At 50.9% G+C, this 7,364-nt stretch overlaps 1 long non-coding RNA gene across 2 annotated transcripts; it reads right to left on the minus strand.

The window, feature by feature from the left end:
- Positions 1–3,778: 3,778 nt before the first annotated feature.
- On the minus strand, positions 3,779–6,738 carry LOC109395425 (uncharacterized). 2 transcript variants are annotated; one of them, XR_002126655.1, is made up of 3 exons: positions 6,686–6,738; positions 4,837–4,932; positions 3,779–4,067 (listed from the first exon to the last, which is right to left on the minus strand). It is a non-coding gene; the product is annotated as an uncharacterized LOC109395425 (long non-coding RNA). The 2 variants fall into 2 exon arrangements; XR_002126656.1 differs by lacking the exon at positions 3,779–4,067 and adding an exon at positions 4,128–4,158.
- Between the last annotated feature and the right edge of the window lie 626 nt (positions 6,739–7,364).

The raw sequence follows: 7,364 nt of genomic DNA on the forward strand, positions 1-7,364 counted from the left end.
GTCCATACTGTGCCCTCTTGGTATTGAAGAAAAAAATGAAAAGAGGGTCCCTGCCCTAAAGGAACCCACATTCTAGAGCTGCACTATCCACTATCCTAACCACTCATCACACAGACCGATTGAGCCAATGAAATGTGTTCATCCAAACTGAGGTGTGCTGTGAGTGCCAAATATATGCCAAACCTCAAAGATTTAGTATAGGGCCAGCCGAGTGACACGTTGGTTAAGAGTTGGCTTGGGACGCCAGCTCTGAGCAACAGGGCACCGGTTTGGATCCCACATGAGAACCAGTGACGCTGAGCCCTCTACAGCTAAGATGCTGAACAACAGCTTGACCTGGAGCTGGGCTGCCGTGAGTCACTGGTGACAGCGTAGGCTGTAATGGGGCTTGCCGGCAGCTGGTGTGAGCTTTCGTGAGCTGCCATGAGCGACCATCCAATGGCAGGTGAGCGACTGCCTCATCCGGGAAGAGTGCAATGATAACACCAACATGGGCCAGTGAAGGAACGTCCTCCACAACTAGACTGAAGAACAAAACGACAGCAACTTGTCTGTTCCCCTTCCCCAATTCCCCAGCACTATTCCCATCCCCCAATAAAAAGCTTTAAAAAAAAAAAAGTAATTCCATCTGTTTCTCTTTTTAAAACGTGGCTACTAAAGAATTTAAAATTACAGGTGTATCTCCCCTTTGTGACTTGCATGATATGTCTATGGGACAGTGCTGTAAGGGGCAGAGCATGAAAATGAGTAATTATAATGATAATGTGGTGGGCGTGAGCAATGGCGGTGGGAAACACAGGGTGCTCAGGCACCACAGGCTATGGAGAGACGTCTATCTGATGGTGGACAGTTTAGGCTTATGCTTCAAACAGCATCTGGGTCCAGCTGGCAACAGTGACAAGTGCTGGTTGAAATAAGTGCAAAAAGGAAGGTAAGACACATTCAGATCCCAGCTCAGCTCTCACCCAGTCCCTTTCTCTGGGAAGCTCCCCTGTCCCTGCCCCCACCCGCATTAGGTCCTCCTGGGGCCTTCACAGCACTGAGCAGTCGACCTTGTCATTGCCTTTAATGCGTGTGACCATCTGCATATCCCTCCCCTATCTCTGGGCCCGAGGGCAGTGCCTGCTTCCTCACAGTGTTGTCCCAGGGCACACACACACAGTTGTGTCCCAAGGGGAACACTCTATGAATGTTTGTTGAAAGTTGAATGAATTCCTTCGTTCAACAAACATTCATTGACCCTCAGTGACCTTTCCAACTACATTCTTCCACAACCCCACACATCCTCAAAGTGCCTTCCACCAACCATATGTACTAGTGTAAGTACCTTAACAGTGAAACCGGAGGTTGGGTTTCACTGCATTGACCACAGGCGATGGTAACGTACTTATATAGGTTATCTTCTTCCATTTTCTTCATAATCCTATGAGACAGATTCCACATATCCTCATTTTTGTACAGATGAGGAACTTGAAGCTTGGAGAGGTGAAGTAACTTGCCCAATGCCCAAGGTCACACAGTAGGTCTGGATTCAGCTGACTTTCACAGATCTACCCTCCAACTCACCAGCCTTTGACTCATCCAGGGTATTCCTGGGACTCTCCCAGTTGACCACTGTCCGTTCTCTCCCCTTCACTTGCTTCCTTGTCTTCTCCTCCTATCATCTCCAGCCTGTGAGAGGGCTGAGTTTAATTCAGATCCCAGCAGCAGAAAAGGGCCCCTATCCCACACCCTGTACAGGGGAAGTGCCTCCCCCCATAGCTGCCTAGGGCTGAGCACCCCACCCCCAGCTGGGGAAGAGAGGAGGGAGAGAAAGAGAAACCCATCAGGGGCCTCTGGGGCACAGCCCTTGAGGAGCCCCGGTGTTTGGTTTCAATTAGGAGGACAAATTCCAGGAAGCCAGGCCAGTGCTGGGGGGGGGGGGGGGGGGGCAAAGCAGGGCTCAGAATGAGGAGGCTCCTGGAATCTGGCCTCAGCAAGAGGCTCCCGTAGGGCAGGGCATAGGACTGAGGGGCCTGTTGGGAAACAAGCCTGGCCTGTGGGGCGGTCTGAGTCCCAGTTCACGGTTCCCAACTTACAGTGTGCTGTCAGGGTAGTGGAGGACGTGCGTCAGGTGCCTGGCACACAGTAGGGTCTCATGGGCTCAGTAAATGGCAGCCCACATTGCTTCTGTTCAAGCCCACATCGTTCTATAAATTCTAGCTCTGGGGGTGGGAAGGGGGCCCTGGTGGTTGACACTGCAAGCTTCTGGGTATCAAGCTAAGGAATGGTTTCTGGGGCCCCAAGATGACCTAAGCTCAGAGTTTGTGTACAGCTTAGGAGGGACAGATACAAACAGAACTGCTATGTGGTGTGACCAACGTGAGAGCAGCACCAAGAGCCAGGCTCTGGGAAGCTCAGAGGAGAATGGAAGATCCAAGAAGGAAGGAACTTGTCTGTCCTGTTTATTCGTCTCTTCAGCCCCTAGTGCCTTGCCTGGCACATAGGCAACACTCTATAGATCTTTGTTGAATGAATGAGTGATGAGCTCTTCTGGGAAATTTGAGAGAAATCTTAGAAGAGGGTGCATCTACACACGGCTTTAAGAAATGAATCAAAGCTTGGAGACCTGGAAAAGAAGAAAGGGCATTTCAAAGCAAAGGGAACAGTTGATACTGGGATGAGGCAGCACGGAGCATGTGACAAGGTATTCATTGATTCACTCATTCAACTAATACTGATGGCATGCCAGAGACGTTTCAGGCACTGCGCTCAGCAGATGGATGTGGCTGGATTGGGAGGGGATGAGCTCGAGGATGAGGCAGAGGCCAAACCATGGGGGTGAGGATGGGGATGGGAATAAGGGTGGGCTTATGTGTCTTGCAAAGGAGTCAGGATTCTGCTCTGCAAGCTATGGAGTAGCCCTGATGGGTTTATATATTCTGGGAAGTAATCCTGGTAACAGGCTGGAGTGTGGGAATGGAGGGGTCCTGCCACACATCGAGAAACCTGAAGCTTGAGAGATGGCACGTGCTCAGGGACATCTAAGGAAGCAATGGCAGAACTAAGCCTCATGTGTCCCATCCACAGCCCAGGGGCCCCACCCTCAGCCCAAATCCTGGGTCCCCCACTCTAGTTGGCTACTCTCTTGCTGAATGTCCTTAGCTACATCTCCACCTCTCTCTGGACCAAAGGACTTTGACTGAGACAGAGTCCCCCACACATAGGCCCACCCAGTGGGATGGGGATAAGGTCAAGGAGTGCACAGACCTGGCCACACAGAATATGCAACCTCAAGTTTATGTCAGGAAAGTTATCCCTTTTCAGTTTTTGCTTCCGATTAAGTCAAGGAGAAGGAGAAAGGCCCAGCTTGGGGCTGATATGTCTTTAACATCTCTCTGCTCCTTGCTCATAGCCTTTTATAGCAAGAGCGAGGCCTCCTAGCAAGAAAGGCTAGATTTGCCTTGTTTTCATTAAATTTATTTTTATATTTACCTTCTGTTTTTAAAAAGCCAAAATATATGGAGTACAGATACAGTTTCCTTGTTAAATTTTTGTAAAAGTGAATTAATTTAAAGAAAAACACAAGCAGATGAGGTAAGACGATCTGGCAAAAATCATGGAGGAGATAGAAACGATGGGAGTTTAGGGAAATCCTAGGTAGGGCACCTCTGACTCTTCAGTTCCTTTTTTGTTTTGTTTTGTTTTAATTTTTATTCAGTAAGAATGTGTTTTTTTCCAGGACTCATCAGCTCCAAGTCAAGTCGTTGTCCTTCAACCTAGTTGTGGAGGGCTCAGCTCAGCTCCAAGTCCAGTCGCCATTTTCAGTCTACTTGCGGGGGGCACAGCCCACCATCCCATTCAGGAATCCAGCCAGCAATCTTGTTATCAGCACACACTGTAACCAACTGAGCCATCCAGCCGCCCACCAGCAGCTCAGCGCAAGTCGTTGTCTTCAATCTAGTTGCGGAGGGTGCAGCTCACTGGCCCATGTGGGAATCAAACCGGCAACCTTGTTCTTCAGAGCATGCGCTCTAACAAACTGAGGCACCCAGCCGCCCTCTTCAGTTCTAACATCAGCCGTTTTTCTAGGAAACGATTTAGAGTTTAGACACTGTTGTTCATCTTTTTTAAAAAGGGGGAGAAAACTGGAATTTCACTAGGCATTTCATGAATTAACTCTATTTATCAAGGAATTTCTCTCAGCAAACTTTAATGTCAGCTGCGACACCTTGGCTATGCCGTCGGTGAAAGTAAGGATGAGGAAGGAACCCAAAGCTGGGGTGGCTGGTCCTGAGCCATTGCCAACCTCCTTCTTCACTTCTGGGGGTGCTCTAGGGAGGAAACTCTGGGACTTTCACACCCCCAGAGTGAAGAGCAACTGTCAGTAGGGCCCTTAGCAGAATGTCTGACTTTGCAGCTATTTGGGGAGTAGGGCCAGTGAAGGCAAAGTCCTGTGAGAGGACGCCCTTCAGACCTGGGATAAAGGTGAAGCTCCTTGTATGGCACTCAAGATTCTTCAGTGTCATTCCCAAACTGTCTTTCCATATGCCTTGTCTACTTGGCTGATTCCTACTTCCCTTCAAGCTTCCTTGTCACCACTTCTAGGGAGTCCTTTCTCACTCTCTCCAGTTTCCCACCCCCCCCCACCACCCCCCACACACACACCCCAGTCTGAGTCAGGGCCTCATGTGAGATCCCAGTTCTGGGCACCCTAGGTCATCACTGCCTATTTGTGTGCCTACTGTCTCTATCAATGGGGAGACAGTGTCTGTTTGGTCCCCATATCCCAGCACCCAGCACTGGGTCTGTTGCAAGGAAGTACTCAATAAAGCTTTGCTGAATTGGAGAGGATACTTGTAGTGCGCAGGGTGGTGACATCAGTTCCAATTCACTCTGGGACCTTTCATGGGCTTGCTCTTCCTCTGCTGAGTCTTCTGCAGGGAAAAGTGCCTGTGAAGAGTAGTGTGAGGCAGGGGAAAAGGCCAAGATCTAATATCAGGTAGGTTTGGGTTCAAATCCATTTAGCTGTTCAACTGATCTAGCTGAGCCAGAGTAGTCTCATGAGTTAAAGGGGGATCCTAATCCCCACCACAGAGGCAGATAGGGTGTGATGAATAAATGAGATAATGTGAGAAAAGCAACATCCACAGGTCAGGTAAACACTTGCTTAGTAAATTATGAAAGTGTTAGAACTGTAGAACGTGCAGAAAACCCAGCTGCCTAGGGGAAAAAGGAACTCATTCTGCCCAAGGGACTGAAGCAGGGAAAGCTCTCCACTTGAGGGGACTTTTGAGTTGGGTTTTGAAGGATAAATAAAAGTTCCCCATAAATAGAGGAAATTGAGATGAAAAGGCGGAGAGTCACAAAAGGAGAGAACTTCCAGCCTCTACATGGAACTACAGCAAGAAGAATTTTGGTTATAAAAAAGGAAGGACTTCTCATGCCAGAGCTTTGGGCAGAATTCTAGTCCAGGATTTGACTGGAGGCGTAAAATGGCCTAAGAAGGTTCAAGGGCCCCTTTACCATAAATCAAAGGTCAACTGGTCCATCCCTCTATGGCTAAGCCACACAATTACTTTTGTCCCTAAACCTGCTTCCTTTGTGCTAGCAGTGAGTGAGTAGTACAAGGGGGAGGTTCCCCCCAATTCCTGGGTTTGCAGCCAACAGGCTGAGCCCCTGGCCAAGCATGCCCCTTCCCTCCCTCTCTAAGAGCCTGACCCCCACCCTGCCTGGGTCCTTCATTTGTCCCTGAAGCCTTGACCGAGGGCAGTAACACCAAATTATTAAATAAGCCCCCTTTCCTGGTCTGGGGAGGGACAGAAGGAGGCAAGGTCTTTCTAGGTCAGGAATCCTTGCCCTTGTCCTTCCTTCCCTAGCCCATGTTTTTCAAAACTAGACCTACGGGGGAGAGGGAGAGGGGAGAGAGTGAGAATGCTTCTGTCTGTGACTGAGTGTGTATGTCTGTATGGAGAGAGGGAGAGGGAGAGAGAACAGAGCCTGGGAGTGTGTGTGTGCGCGTGTGTTATGTGTGTGTGTTGGGGGGGGGGGAGAGAGAAAGGAAGGGAGAGAGAGGGAGAAAGAACAGAGCCTGGGAATGTGTGTGTGGCTGTGAGACTGCGTGACTATGTGCAAGAGACTCTGTGTGTGTGTGTGTGTGTGTGTGTGTGTGTGTGTGTGTGTGGCACTCCAGCAGCAAGCTGTTACCTTAAAGGCACAGACCCTGCCTCTGCCCTGCTCCCCTCCACCTCCACCCCAAGTCAGAACTACCTCCCACCACCATCAGCTGGGAACCAGAGCAGGCCTGTCCCCAGTGACTCCTGCCTGAGGGAAGAGAAGCAAGCCCAGCCCTCTCAGACACCCCCCCTAACCCCCCCATGGCTGAGGCTTTGAGAGCTCAGAAATAGGTCCTACCAGAGGAAGGAGAAAGAGGCTTTCTTTATTCCTGAGGAAAGCAGGGCCTCCCTGAGGACTGGGGGCTGGGGAAGGGAGGAGGCCCAGCTCTCTGGCAAAACTGGCTCTTTGGGGTCCCAGCCCTCCTTTACTAGGGGTGGGGTGGGTGAAGGGAAGCCACAACCCCCGCACCTCTTTTGCAGGGCGGGAACACCAGCACAGATCTGTGCAACAGTCACGGATGGAGACCATGAGGGTGTGGGTGGTGGTAGGACAACTAGGAGGGTCTCCGTCGCAGGCAGGAAGCCCCTACCTCAGGTCTGGCTCTCAGGCAGCTTTCCTGCCATCTTGGCAGCTGGAGCTTGCACAACAGAACGCAGGGGTGTTTGTTTTCTTCCCCACAGCAACCCACCCCTCCCCCCACGCTCACACCCGGTTTTGGCTCCAAGGCAGGAGGTGATGGGTGGAGCACTGGGAGGCTCTAGACCTGGTTTCTCATCCTGCCTCAGCCTTCTACTCGCTGTGTGACCCTGGATAGGTTCCCTCACTTTCTCTGGGCAGCCACTGCCTGCTCTGTATAATGGATACGTTGGGTTTAGAGATTCTACCAGCTCTTCTAGCTCTGACCTTACCCTGTTCTGGGTCCTATGATGGGTATCACTTGATGAGAAAATACTTCAATCTAGGAAGAGGATGAGACATTACCCTACCCAGAATGCCCCTGCCCTATCCCAGAGCCACAAAAAGTAGTGGAGCTGAAGTGTGCACAAAAATTTCCTGGCCCAACTCCTTCCTTTCACAGTTGAGGAAACTGAGGCAGTGATTTGCCCGTGATGCACAGGGAGTGACAGCACTCTGCCAGCCCCAGCCTCCGGAGCCCTAGTCCCCTGGTCCTGGCCTCCAGCTGCTAGGCAGAGCCTAGGTCGCCGAGAAGGCAGCGGGAGCAGGGAGGCCCGGAGGAGGAGGAGGAGGAGGAGGAGGAGGAGGAGGAG

This window comes from Hipposideros armiger, unplaced genomic scaffold, assembly GCF_001890085.2.
Source record: "Hipposideros armiger isolate ML-2016 unplaced genomic scaffold, ASM189008v1 scaffold_469, whole genome shotgun sequence".
In the NCBI taxonomy this organism is placed as follows: Eukaryota; Metazoa; Chordata; class Mammalia; order Chiroptera; family Hipposideridae; genus Hipposideros; species Hipposideros armiger.